Source organism: Malania oleifera, chromosome 4 (assembly GCF_029873635.1).
Source record: "Malania oleifera isolate guangnan ecotype guangnan chromosome 4, ASM2987363v1, whole genome shotgun sequence".
NCBI lineage: Eukaryota > Viridiplantae > Streptophyta > Magnoliopsida > Santalales > Ximeniaceae > Malania > Malania oleifera.
Window position 1 is genome coordinate 3,832,385 of NC_080420.1, and position 14,387 is coordinate 3,846,771.

Sequence of the window (14,387 nt, forward strand, 5' to 3'; positions counted from 1 at the left end):
GTTTCTCTCAACCTCAGCTGCTGCTGCTGATTTCTTCCCGAAGCCGCTGCTGTCTCTGTTACCCGGCAACCTCACCACACCAACCTACCCTAGCAGCCCCTTGTTCCACCAACAGCATACTCTGGCTATCTTCTCCGACGTGCTCGGTTCACATCTCCAACGTTCTCAGAAAATGAGAATGAAACGAGATGTGAATAAAATGGAAATGAAATGTGAAATGTGAATAAAATGGAAATGAAATGTGAAATATGAATGATGTAAAATAGCAAAGAGTTACGTAAAGTAAAATGTTAGGAAATGTCAAAGTTGAGAACATGAACCGATGAGAAATACAAAATAAATGACAGACAGAATAATATATTATGATATTATCAGTATTTATGCTAGTATAACATGGTACATGTTATGGGTAGGATAAACTCTTCGTCCAAGAGCTTACTGAGAAAGGCGAGTGCCCTACTAGGTATCAGATGTAGCAGTAGGCTACATAACGTATTAGGATAGAGGAAAATTACTTGTATGAGCAGGTCAATTTCCTTATTCTCAAGAGCCTTCGCTAGTAAACCTTTGTATGAACAGTGTGAGTACGAGATTAGTTTTTCACCTGAGAACTTACTGAGTAAGATAAGTACCCTGATATGCTTCAGTTGTGACCATGGGCTGTCTAAAGTATTAGAGTAGAGAGGTGCTACTTGTATGGGTGGGTAATCACCCCAATCCTTGGGTATTCTCGTGAGTAAAATATCTTACATGTGTTTTGATTAGGCTTAGGAAATGATTTCAGAAATCATGTTAATAATTTGCAAATGATGAATAATATGTTATTTACAAACCTCATGTTGGCCGCACGCTGATTTAATATATTGTTTCTTCATTTAGTGAAATGTGTCTCACCCGAATAAAAATCTATCTTTTTCAGGACCTCCACATGATCGAGCTTAGAAAGCTCAGAGCTGTTATAGCATTTTGGAGAAAAAAGGTATAAACTTGCGATGATATTTTGTATTGTATCTAAGTTTTAAGTTTTAAGTTTTAATTTTTAAGTTTTATGTTATATATTTTAAGTCTTCTGAGAAATGGATGGTTGTGAATACTGGATGTTGGAGATATGTATATATGTGGATACGTGTGGATGAATAGTTTATTTTGAAATGTAGACAGATGTAGAAAACTTTGGTATTATATTGTTGGAGGATTATATATATGTTTTCCATTGCGTAAATGATAATAGAATGTCAGGTATTAGGTAAATGAATGAATGACATGACACCCAAGTCCCACCAGGCAGGTTCGGGGTGCTACGAAGCACAGTTTATCCAGGTACAACGCACCGGACCGATTTTTTGGGTTCGAGGCATTACAAACACAACCAAGCAAATTATATAAAAGTTGTAACAAAGGCACAAAGGATTACGTGGTTCGGTGATGCCTACATCCACGGGAGCAATTGACAATTTTCACTATCTTCTTGCCCAAAATTGAACAACCCTTACAAATACATCAAAATTAACGTATATATAAATTTCTCGAAGGGTTTTCCTCCAAATCCCAACCAACTTAACGTCCTTTATTCAAAATTTGAAAATCTGCACAAGGTTTCCAAGCCAAATCGTCGATGGTTTGTGCCATATCGTCGAAAATTTCAGACAGAGAGTAAAATCTCTTAGACACTACTTCAAACCGTCAACGGTTATAGGGCTACCGTCGATGGTTTCCCTGCTGCATCCTGATTTCCATCATGTTTTCTATTTGTGCATGCCTTCCACTCAATATGTGAGCCACATGCCACAACAAAATAATATTATCCCTTCAAGCTTCTTGAAGTCAGATGAAACTTATGTCCTCGAACATAATTTCAAATAGGATGTGGGTGGATTCAACATTAAAAGGTAGGAAATTCAATAAGATCAAGATGAGAAAAATGCTTAAAATAAGTCCTAAACTGAAAGTCAGAGAAGGAACTTTATTTAGAATTCTTGAGAAGAAAGTTGTACCCTTAAATGGAATTCCATATGGCATATGAGTGAATACAATACTTAAAAAGTTTGGTAATAATAACAAACACTAGTTATTGTGTCACTTGCTTCGTTTTGAAGCAATCTAAGGTTAATTTGACACTATTCGAAAGACATATATGTAGGGGACGCTACAACCTTCCCCTTGGATACCCACACTTAGAAACCAGACTCTAGTAGCACAGATGATGGCTATTGATCCCTTGGATCTAGGTTTGATTTAGAGACTAATTAATTGATAGTAACTAATTAGGTGATGTAACCATACCTAGATAAATAATAAGTTATTGACGACTCCATGAATTATATTTTACCCAAATATTATCCCAACTATCACGTCTTTCATATCAAGACCACCATTCGGGTCAAGGCCTTTGAAAGTTCATCCCTTCAATAAGACTTGGCCCGCCAAGATGCTACGACATAAAATACAACAGAAATAAATTATAACCATAATTTTGTTTTACTACCTCTTATTCAGATAGAAGAGCTAATAGTTTTATTTAGTTCACTAAATATTAAATAAATTATGAAAAAAAAAAGTAGTACCATACTTTAATTAACAATAGTTTGTATCTCAAGACACAAATCTACAGTAAATGAAATATGAAAAATTAAATTGATCAATTTAGGATAGTTTCTAAACAAAAATGTGCAATTAATTAATGTGTCACCCCATGGATTTAATGATTACATTTCCTATTTTGAATACAATTCAATAAATATGTTACTTAAACTGTGTGTGTGTGTGTATGCATATATATGATTTGTTTATTTAGTTGCACAAAGTTTTTTTTATTGATTCTTATAATTTTCTTTATTTTTTAATAGAAATTAGTACATTGGATTTTGGAGGTCAAAGAGAATCTCTTGTATTTATTATTACAAGAGTCAAGTGTCATTTGCACTAAGGTTAAAACTATTAATATTAATTTTAAATTACTAATGTATTTATTTTTAAATATGAAAATTCTTTTCATTATTCAATTACTAAATTTAGAAAATTGCATAAATTGAATAGGACCTCTGAGTCTCCGACTGCTCTGTCATTTGTGTCAAATAATAAAAAAAATTAAATCTTTTTCTAATTTAAAATAACAGTTAATAAAGATAGTAATAAAATTGTTGCTTTTATTTACTTACATATTCCTCACTTAATAAAAATAACTTCATGCTATCTCAATCCTCCGATTATAATGACTTAAAATACTTTTGTATCTCAACTTAAAAATAAAATCATTAGTAAAAAATAATTTGTTATCATCAAAAGTAAGTTAACGAAACATTAGAGACAAAAAGAAGCGGTCGAGAGGCGCGTGTGAGAAAACTAGTGAGACTTTAACTTCCATGCCACTTATGAAGCTACCACGATGGCAATCTTTTAGGGAATAATATTTTCCTTTCACTAACCTAAAAACGATGATGTAATGTAAAATCAAAGTCAAATATTTTGTAAATTCAAACTATTAGTAAAGACGGGTGTGTAGTACACGAGTATTTGACTTTTTTATGTCTCTATTACAAAAATTATAATTCAAAACACATCAAAAATAAATTGAAAGCATATAAGCATTTTTTTTCTTTCTCTTATTTTGTTCCTTTTAAATACTTTTAAACACCTTATATTTTTTTACCAAACACTCAAAGTCAATTTTTTCTTTTCAACAAATCCTTTTTCGCAGAGGGGCTAAATATTTTTAAAGCAAAATAAAAAAGCACCTTTTCATTAGTCCCTTTTCCAAAAAGTCATTTTAAAAAACCACAGGAGGGTCAAATTAAACCTAATTACTCAATTCATTTTACTAAATATTGAATAATCTCTAAATAAAAATCACTAAAAAAATGTATTTAGCATATCGTCAGCAATAGCTCGTCTCTTGGGAGCATGGGATTGTGAATGAAATATAAAAAATTAAATTTACAAATTTAGGACAATAAAACAGAGATGCAATTATTCTATTTATCAACCCACAAATTTATTCACCGCATTTCCTTTATATATATTCTTCTTTTTTAAATTATGCGCATCATTATATTAATATATTTTCATTTATTTAGTTTGTACAAAAAGCCTTGATTGACTCTTATAATGTTGTTTTATTTTTAATTCAAAATTAATGAAAATTTGCATTAATTTTAAAGTCAAAGAGAGCCTCTATATATATATATTTTATTACATAGGAACTTTAGCCACCAACAAGTCCTTCAGACCCCTTAGTGCGACACCAAACTTATAGATCAGTGTCTTCCCCCTACGTTTCGCTGATCAGGTAAAGTCCGGAATGCAAAAACAACTTCCATGCATCAGTTAGATGTTCGGCCAACCCGACTCCCAGGACACGTCTCCATTATCATCCACGGTCGCCGTTGGCTCACATAGTGTATCTACCTGGAATTGAACCCCCGATACTTCTTCTTACGTGCTGATGTCTTTCCACCGCGTCATGCCCGTGGGAATAAGCCTCTATATTTATTAATATAAGAGTTGAGTGTTGTTACCATGGAAGCCAAGACTATTAATATTAATTTTAAAATATTTATCTTTAAATATGAAAAAACATTTTCACTATTAAATTACAAAATTTAGATAATTTAATGGTAGATATTTGGCTATTTTTCATTTAGGTCAAATGATAAAAGCACTTGAATCTTTGCTTAATTCTAACCAATTACTAAATAATTAATGGAGAAAGAAATAATAAAATCATTACATTTATTTACCTATATATTTCCCATTTAATATCATCTAGAATTTCCAGTTGTTTAGTTTATAAACTTTTTTTTTCGTGAGCTATTTAAATTATTGAAAGATATTTAGAAATATTAGTTAATTTAAAATTAATAAATATTTAAATACACATATTTCAAGGATTAAAAGAGGATAAATTTGATAAATATATTGTACAAATTTACATTACTCTTGCCATGATTAGAATTACAAAATTAAACAACATCCTAGAATTTTAGTTATATATTTAAGGCATATTTGAAATTATTATTCATTTATATATATGTATTTACAAATTTTAGAATTAGTTTATGATTATGAATCTTTAGCATTTCTTATTTTGTCATAATATAAATTTATGCATTTAGTCACTTTGATAAATTATGAACGATCTTTTTCGTCATAATCTCAAGTTAAAATGACTAAATTTTAAAGACCTACAATCGGGTTGTAAGAGGCTACATTACCTATGGAACCTATTGAGAGGGTAACAGAGTAAGGGTCTAGTTACTCGGTTATGCTCGTAATTTAGGATCTAGCCAGCAAATGTTAGGGAGCCTCCATCAAGGATTTTGTCAATGTTTTATTGGGACATTTAAGATGTTTTCTTTTCTCCTTGAATTCTTTTTTGGTTTTTAACTTTTTATCGCATTTTTGTTTCGAACTTTAAACCATCCCCTATAAAATATGGAAAACCACAAAGTATTCGATCACTTTTGGATATATTAATGTTAATAAGCTTATCAATCTTATCAATATTTCATATTATAAAAGTATAATTATTTTATTTTTATTATCACACTTTGTTATCATTCTAATTTTTTTTCTTGTCACATGTCTTTGCTTGTATTAATTCCAATAGTCTATTTTCTCCTTCCTCTTATTTTCCCTTGCCTAGTCACCTCTCAATCCCTAATGATAGTCGCCTATTTTGGTTCTTTTTCTTTTTTCCCCCACATGCCCTCCAATCCTTTAGTCTTTTGCCCATCAAGGCTTCGTTTGGATGAATAATTTGTTTGTGAAAAAAAAAACCTCTTTTCTCATTTTATACTCTTAAAAGTTTACTAGATCTATTCACAAGATACAAAATAACTCATCTCTCATCTTATTTTTTTTTTTTTTACCTCTTTTTCAAATTCATATCTAAAACGTTACTGATGAAATACGATAATTTATTTTTCTAAAATTATGTATATGTAGCAAGTATATTACAACTTGAAATAAATAATATTTATTTTGTTGTATCAACGACTATACTGTCAAAATACCCATGGTAAGGAAGACAAGCTTAGAGTCCCTCGTGCCTTGCACGTGCATGGGACCCCTGCACCAAACACAAGGGCTATGTAGCTAATAAAGGGCCTTAAGAAAATAGGACCACCCTCGTAGAAAATGATGCATGGTTCAATTTGACCTTTAAGCAAGTCCTTCCCTAGGCTAGGCTACTCAATTTCAAACATTATAACAAAATTATTTAACCTAATGAAACTTAACCTAGAGGTTGACAACTTATCATATGTTTGGCTGTTCGATTTGAGATATGTAAAATGTGTAAATTTTTTCACACACAATCAGTTCTAAACTCAAATAAAAAAGAAGGGTTGCATTAGATAGCTGACAACTAGTACAAAATTTATTATATCACTGTGATGTGAATCCTTACAGATTATTCACTAAGACGGTCGATCCCAACTAGTGTAACTTAAGGTTTTATTTGTTGTTGTTATCGTCGTTGTTGTATTTATGTAAATTTTAATAAAATATAAAATGATATTGCATTGTGTTTTGTTGAATTTTTTATAAATCTAAATGTCTAAAATTTATGATCTAGCACTCAGTAAGTTGAGATTTGGTTCGACTAAAGAGGGATAGTTTTAGGTACACATGTCGAGCATAGAGTTGGTGAAGGAGTCTATGATAATAGATGAAGGATTTTTTGTGGTTCCTGTGTCCACTATGGAGGAGGTTAAAGAGTTTCTAACTAAAAGCCCTCATTAAGTGTTTTACAATGAGAAATCAGTGGGCAATTGGAACTTTTGAACGACCTATCCAATAACCATACCCATCTTACACAAATATTTCTTAGAAAACTCGATTTGACTTATGCATTAAAGGATTTTTCTTGAATACCAATTCTGATCAATCTAATTGTTTTAAATTTACAGGAGATCAATTGAAAAGCTAACTTTGAGACAAGTAGAAGTTCGAACCCTAAATTACTTTAACATGTCAAAATCCACGTAAATCCTAATCTAAAATTGAACTCTAAACTCTCAAATACATGCTTAAAGTTCTAACCTTAAATTTAAATATGAAAATATCTAAATTCAAATTTGAAATTATCTTATCTCAAAAACAAATGCTCTAAGAACAACTTTCTTGTCTTTTTTTTGGAGAAAGTATTATTTAAAATTATTAATAAAATTAATTTCTTTTTTTTCTATTTTTTCACAATATACAAAGTGATGTCCACATTTTATACACCTTCGTGGCAAGTAAATTTCCACCAACAATCAAATGATTTCACTTTGGAAAATCTACCCCCGCTATCATAGCAATGTGATCTACAAAGTGCTACAGGCCAAACAATCACAACACAAAAGTCAACTAATCAGATGGCTTTCATCATTAAACCATCTTAATTTTTGACCTCTCAACTCTTATCACCCCCCCCCCCCCCCCAAAAGAAAAAAAACCACTAAGTCCTTTGTCGAACCAATAGGGAAAAATCTATCAATCACAAAATATTCGACAAGTAGTTATATCCATAAAAGTGAAATTCACAATATATAAGTCATACCTGTTATTCACATGAATTTAACTATTTAAATAGTAACGTACTATTTCACGATTGATGAATTTCAAATCTTATCTATGAGAATTAATTTCCAATTAACCTATTTGGATCATTAATCTCAAGTCGATATGACAATGCATAAGTCAACTAAACAACTTTTAAATAAAAATAACATGTTGCAACGCTTCTAAATTTTCAATATACCCGACTAAACACAAATATTTGAGTAAATTATGCCTTTTTTTTTTGGTAAAATTATCACCAAAATTACACTTTAGTCCTTGGATTTTAATATGTTTTGCTACTAGGGGTAATTAAATACGTGGTTCGTTGCAATGTGATCCTAAATTTTGCGTGTTTAATGGAAATTAGAGTTCTTCTAAGTAGAATTTGTATTCACGAACAATATCCAAACACATATTTATGCCGCATATATGTAGGAAGGGTGTTAAAATTATACCGAGTATGTTTTAACTAATTATTAAGTTAAATTATCTGACAATGGCAGGATCTGATTATCTATTTCAACAAAAAATGTCATGTATCGACTTTAGATTTTTCAAAATCTAACTTACGTCGAAAACATGACATGATTAAATGATCTAATATAATAATCTTTAAAATGTTTGTTATTTGTGTTAATTTATGATTACATTTGTTTCTACTAATTCTTTTGGTTTTGAGTTTATTAAAGGCTTGCATTAGGCTTTGTATTACATAATGGGATATAACTCATCTTTCATCTTTCATCTTTCATCTTTTACCCTTTCTCATTTTTTTTTTTTTAGAATTCAAACTGTTGACCTTATAGGTCACGCCCTGGTTTTGATAATGACAAATACTCTTGTATTTAATAAATATCTAGTTCATGTGCAGGTTCATATTTGCATATCGTTAATGGCACGTGAAAGCTCAAAGCTTGAAGACAAACTCATGCTTTTAATTGTAATAATTTTTAGTGATATTTGTCTGTAATAGTAATTAGGGTATTCGGTTTGTAATAAGCACACACATCACATGCATGGTTTATCTTGTAAGCTCAAAGCAAATCATAATGCAAATCACTTTAGTATAACCTTTCGGTCGACCGACACCGGACTTTTTCGGTGTCTCTATTTTGGACCCAAGTGATCCTTGGACACACACATGTTCACATATGATTGTTAGACACTTAAATAGGGTTTGATTGTGTCAAGACAGGACCGAAATGCACACTTAGTGCACTTTCGGTCGACCGGCCAAATCAGTTCATTTTTTGCCTGGTCGATCGAACCATACCTGGGTCAACCATTGACCAAGGTCCAGGTCGACTGAGACCCTACAGTTCATTTGATCCCGGTCGACCGACCACTTTTGTACTCCAACTACCTAGTCGACCGGAGGGTTCTCGGGAGAATTCCCAGCGGTCCGGTCGACCGAACCATACAGTTCAAAAAGGCCCAGTCGAACGAACCTCAAAAGTTTGGGAAATCTCCCTCTCTGGTCGACCAAGCCTTTCAGTTCAAAAGTCCCTTGGTCGACCAAACCATTTGAGTCTTGGTCGACCGAAACATTTATGGTCGACTGGACCTCTCGGGTTGCTCCTATTTTTTTACCACGATTAATAATTTTAAACAGGGTTAAATTGGTTTAAGTGTCATTAAACTTTTCCAACAATCCCTAATAGGTCCCCAACGGTCAAATATTTTGGTATGTCTATATATACTGTTTCATTTGGAAAAATTAATGAGTGATTAGCGAAAAAGGATTAAAGATTTCTCTCTTAAGCAAAAATACTCCTTTTGATTCGTGTTGCTCATACCTTTCTTACAAACACTCTAGCTTACTTCTTCAAGTTCAAAATCATTTGTAAGTGCTTTGAGTGCATATTCTAAAAGGTTTTGCTCTCATTGTTTGAAGTGGTTGAATCGATTTTTCTCTCGAGAGCATAACCTAAGTTTTCTTAGGAGGCTTTGCTAATAAGCCTACCCTAAGATAACTTGTGGTAAACTTCCGAGTGTTGCATTATCATTGCAATATCTTTGAAAATTTGTATTTGTTTTTGGTTTACAAAAACATATTTTAAGCTTACTCAAATATCTTGTGGAATTTATTGAACTATTTGTGAAAAGATATTTGTGTTTGTTACACTAATCTTTGTGGTAATATTTATACAAGTATATATATCATTTGCCGAAAACAAAGATTGTCTATTTTGCAATCCAAGCATATACACATTTGTGTGATTGAGATATTCTCTGATTGATATTCTTGAGGCTTGCTTGGTGTAATGTGTAAACATGTTTGATTGAACATTTTGAGATACACAGATTATTATTGATACTCTCACGTACTCACTACATTGATAGAATACATCTTTGAGAGTTAAACTACTTAGACCACATTGAGCTTACATTATTAAATCATCTGTGGTGTATGTAATATTGTGCGCATTTGTGGTACAAATTTACTTTACATGAAAGCACCCATATATTGTACCTTCTGATTGTATATCTGAGAGATTCCAGGCGTGGCCTAAGGGGGCGGTAATCTAGCCCAGTAAGGATTGGTGTAAAGGTTGAGGTCAGCCCTGTGATAATTTGACCTGGTTTGTATAGGTGCCGCTCCACCCTTTCAAGAGAGCAAGTTAGTGTGATAATCCTTGTGCTGGTTAGCCAAGGCGGGGACGTAGGCAGTTGGCTGAACAACCCTTTAATTAACAGCTAGCGGCAAAATCAAAAAACACATGTAAAGAAAGTGTATAGTCAACATTACACACTTTTGTATAGTCAACATTTTCAATATTTTTGAAATTTTTTATAAATTTTTTAATGATCATGCTCATAGTAGGATGTGATCTAAAATTTAGAATTATTTAATTACATCCATTTGTTGAAGAAATTATAAAATGAAGTTTTTCTTTATTTGGTCGCGCATTTAGTGTCTAAGTATTTGGTCGCGCATTTATGTTATTCTTTAGATTTTAATTTTAAAACATTGACCAAACATATTGTTATTTTTTAGTTTTAAATTTTTATTTTGAAATTTATTTTTGTTCATTTTTACTCTTTTTTGATAATTTTTTTATAATAAATCCTCCTTTAGTAGTTAGATACAAACAATGTCAAAAACATAAATGACTAAAAACATTTAAATGTGACATGCTAGAATCATGTGCATATACATTTAGTTCATAAACATCACTCATGAATGAGAGGTCTCATTCCTATGGATAAGATGAGTATTCTAAACATTCGTTTTTAATTGACATTGTTGCAGCCAAAAATTGAACGACTTTCACAATTCCTGATCACAACTACCTAAAAAGAGATAAATAAGCAAGGCTTAGAGAACCCGGGGTATACTCTGGGGTATCTCTTCGATACCTAAGTCAGCGATTGACTTGAGAGGTTTTTTATGTAACAGTAAAGTAGAAGTTAGAATGAGATACCTTAATCTTTTCTCTGAATCCCTATTTATAGCGATAGAGTTTAACCTAAGGGTGATATGCCATTTATTGGCGAATTATGGTGCGAGTGTGAATCACTCCAGTTATTATAGCATTGGCGTAGATTATTTTGGTCATCATGGCGCTAATGTCAATTGCTCTGACTGAGCAGTTGACTTTGATGGTAACTGCCCTCATCAATGTTGGACTCTAGTCTCCTTTGAACTTATGGTAGGTGATATATTTGGGGTAAATGAGTTGTCCCTCCTTCAATTTTGAATTTTTGAAGCTTGTTTCCAAAGTTTGAAAGTTGTTGTTGTTGTTGTTGTTTGTTTTGTCAAGCAGCTCTTCTCAAGGCATTTTGGATTGCTTGTGACTTAATAAGTCGTACTCTTCTTTTTTTTGCCGTTTTGGCCTAATGAGTTGTACTCATATTTTGGGTTGTTTCTAGGCCTCATGAGTGTTTCTTGTCAGTTGGGCCAATTCTTCTTTGTTTAATGAGCAGTGCTCATTTTTTGGGTAGTCTGTTAGCCTCACGAGCGTTGCTCATCAGTTAGGTCAATTCTTCCTTACCTAATAAGTTGTGCCCATTTTTTGAACAGTATTTTGGCCTCGCAAGTGTTGTTCATCACTTGGGCCAATTCTTCTTTTCCTAATGAGTTGTGCTCATTTTTTGGGCAATCTTCTGTCCTTATGAGCATTGCTCATCAATTGGACTAATTCTTCCTTACCTAATGAGTTGTGCTCATTTTTTGAGTAGCCTTCTAGCCTCATGAGCATTGCTTGTCAGCTAGGCCGATTCTTTTTTGCCTAATGAGTTGTGTTCATTTTTGGGACAGTCTTCTGACCTCACAAGTATTGCTCGTTAGTTAGGCCGATTCTTCCTTGCCTAATGAGTTGTGCTCATTTCTTGGGCTATATCTTCAGTAACATTTTGGTAATTTATGATGCCAGGATGGTTGTTAAATTTGACAAGTTCTTGCAATTTTGATTTCATTGGGGTTAAAGATGTGAGTTTTGGTATTTTCAATATCAATTAGGATTCAAAATTGGTTCGGGATGGATTTGTTACAAAGGGTTTGGACGTGTATGTACCAAATGTTCGATCATTTGCGACAAAAGGAACTGCAGGTGAGCGTGCAGTGTTATAGATTTTGTAGATTATTTTCTTGTCATCTATAAACTTAGATTATTCGATTGTATCCTAGTTGATTCGTGAGTCCCATGTTGGATTTTTTGGACATGGGATTATGAGTGTAGTGGCAGATTGAAGTTTGAGATTGAGATATGCGAGATGTCTACCGTTGACGACGATGATTTTGTTACTATTTGTTTTGATTATGGTGTGGATTGTTCAGCTGATTGGGCTCTAAGAGCTCGATAAAATGTCACTATGGAGCTCGATTTTGCTATTTGGGATTTTGTCGATTGCAGTTGCTACAATTGTGCAATTTCTGTGTGCATTGCAATTTCAATTCAAAATTCCAATTGCAATTTCAAATTCACTGTTCAGAGCACTGTTCAGCGCATATGAATGTGTAAGAGTCATTATTGGCGACCCAATGTTGCATTCGGCAAACCCATTGAAATTTCAAAGCTTGACTTTGTTTATGTGGCTGACAGTGCAGCTGTCATGACCCCACTATACATTTGGTGCATAGGTCATTGTTTAATCAATTAAATAACTTGAACATCCTATTAATTATTATTAGTTATTAAGGTGGAGCTCTTCAAGCGTTGAAACTGTGAGATCTATTGGTTTTTATTTTTAGAATTATTATTGTATGATAGAGAAAAAATCATACCTTGAGAATATGCACGTTGGCTACATAAATCTTGTGCATAGAAACATCAATTGTAGTCAGATTCGCATTAGATCTGAAATTTCCCAATATCATAAGTTGGGTCCCGGTTATTCATCCGTTAATTTTCTTACTTGACTTCTTCAATGCGAGCAAAGCACCATTGATGTGCTTGAACGTAATAAACTCATACCCTTTACTTTTTTCGATGACCTTGCCAAGGATCGCGACGGCTTCTTCGAGTTCACTGTAGGTGGAGAAGGGATTGCGAAAGTTCTTGATGGTAGTGTCCCATCCAAGGTCGTGAATGAAGAGTTTGTGCTGGGTAGGGTCTCGATTGGCGATGGATCGCATGATGTTGAGTACGTCTAGGTGTTAGACGACGGCATTTCGGACAATCTCAATCGAGCCAATGCATCGACCTTCAATTATTTGATGTAGTCATGATCAAGGATTAGAAGAGAAAACCTCTCAAGAAGTTCCCACAGATAGCGTCAATTATTGCAACCAAAAATTGAACGACTTTCACGATCCCTGATCACGACCACCTGAAAAAAGATAAATAAGTTAGGCTTGGAGGACCCGAGGTGTGCTCCGGGGGATCTCTCCGATGCCTAAGTCAGGGATTGACTTGAGAGATTTTTTATGCAACAGTAAAGTAAAGTTTAGAATGAGATATCTTAACCTCTTCTCTGAATCCCCATTTATAGCGATGAAGTTTGACCCAAGGGTGATATGTCATTTATTGGTGAATTATGGTGTGAGCATGAATCACTTCGATTATTACAACGTTGTCATAGATTACTCTGGTCATCATGGTACTGGTGTCAATTGCTCTAACTGAGCAGTTGACTTGGGTGATAACTGCCCTCATTAATGTTGGACTTTAGTCTCATTTGAACTTATGGTAGGTGATATATTTGGAGTATATCAGGCATTATTTGGTTTTCTTCTAATTTTCTCTAATTTATGTTTGCAGCTAATTGACATCATCTTATAGGTAATTTTTTTATATTTGTTTTGTTTGGTTTTGATTCCATATAGGCATATTTAGATTGTTTTAGTTGGATTATGGTACTAGTTTTTTTTTTTTTATTGGTTTTGATGTCTAGGTTGATTTTTATAATTTTTTTTGTAAATCTCATGTGCCTTGCTTCGAATAAAATTGAGGTTTCGTTAAAAAAAAAAAAATGAATGGTGAGTATTAAATTTTGGATGTTTTTCATAGTTATTTTAATATTTTTAATGAATATTCCAACTTATTATATGCATGTAATTTGGAATTTAAAATATTTAATTGCATATACTCATTTGGAACATTATTGTTCCTATAATTGTGCATTTATTATCAAGTACTCATCATGTAATACTAAATTTTACTCTGTTCTTTACTTTAATTTTAAGAACATTTATTTCAAGAAAAAAATAGTAAGCATAGACTATTCAATAAAAGTGTCTTGTATTCTCTTCATTCATTATCTCATTAATTTTCATTCTGAGTTACACTTAAAAATTTCACATAAGGTAATAGCATCTTTTATGGTTAATTGGATGTTTGTAGTAAATTTGGGTTGGATAACAAAACAATAACCTATATCTCGTGTCATACTTCTTCATA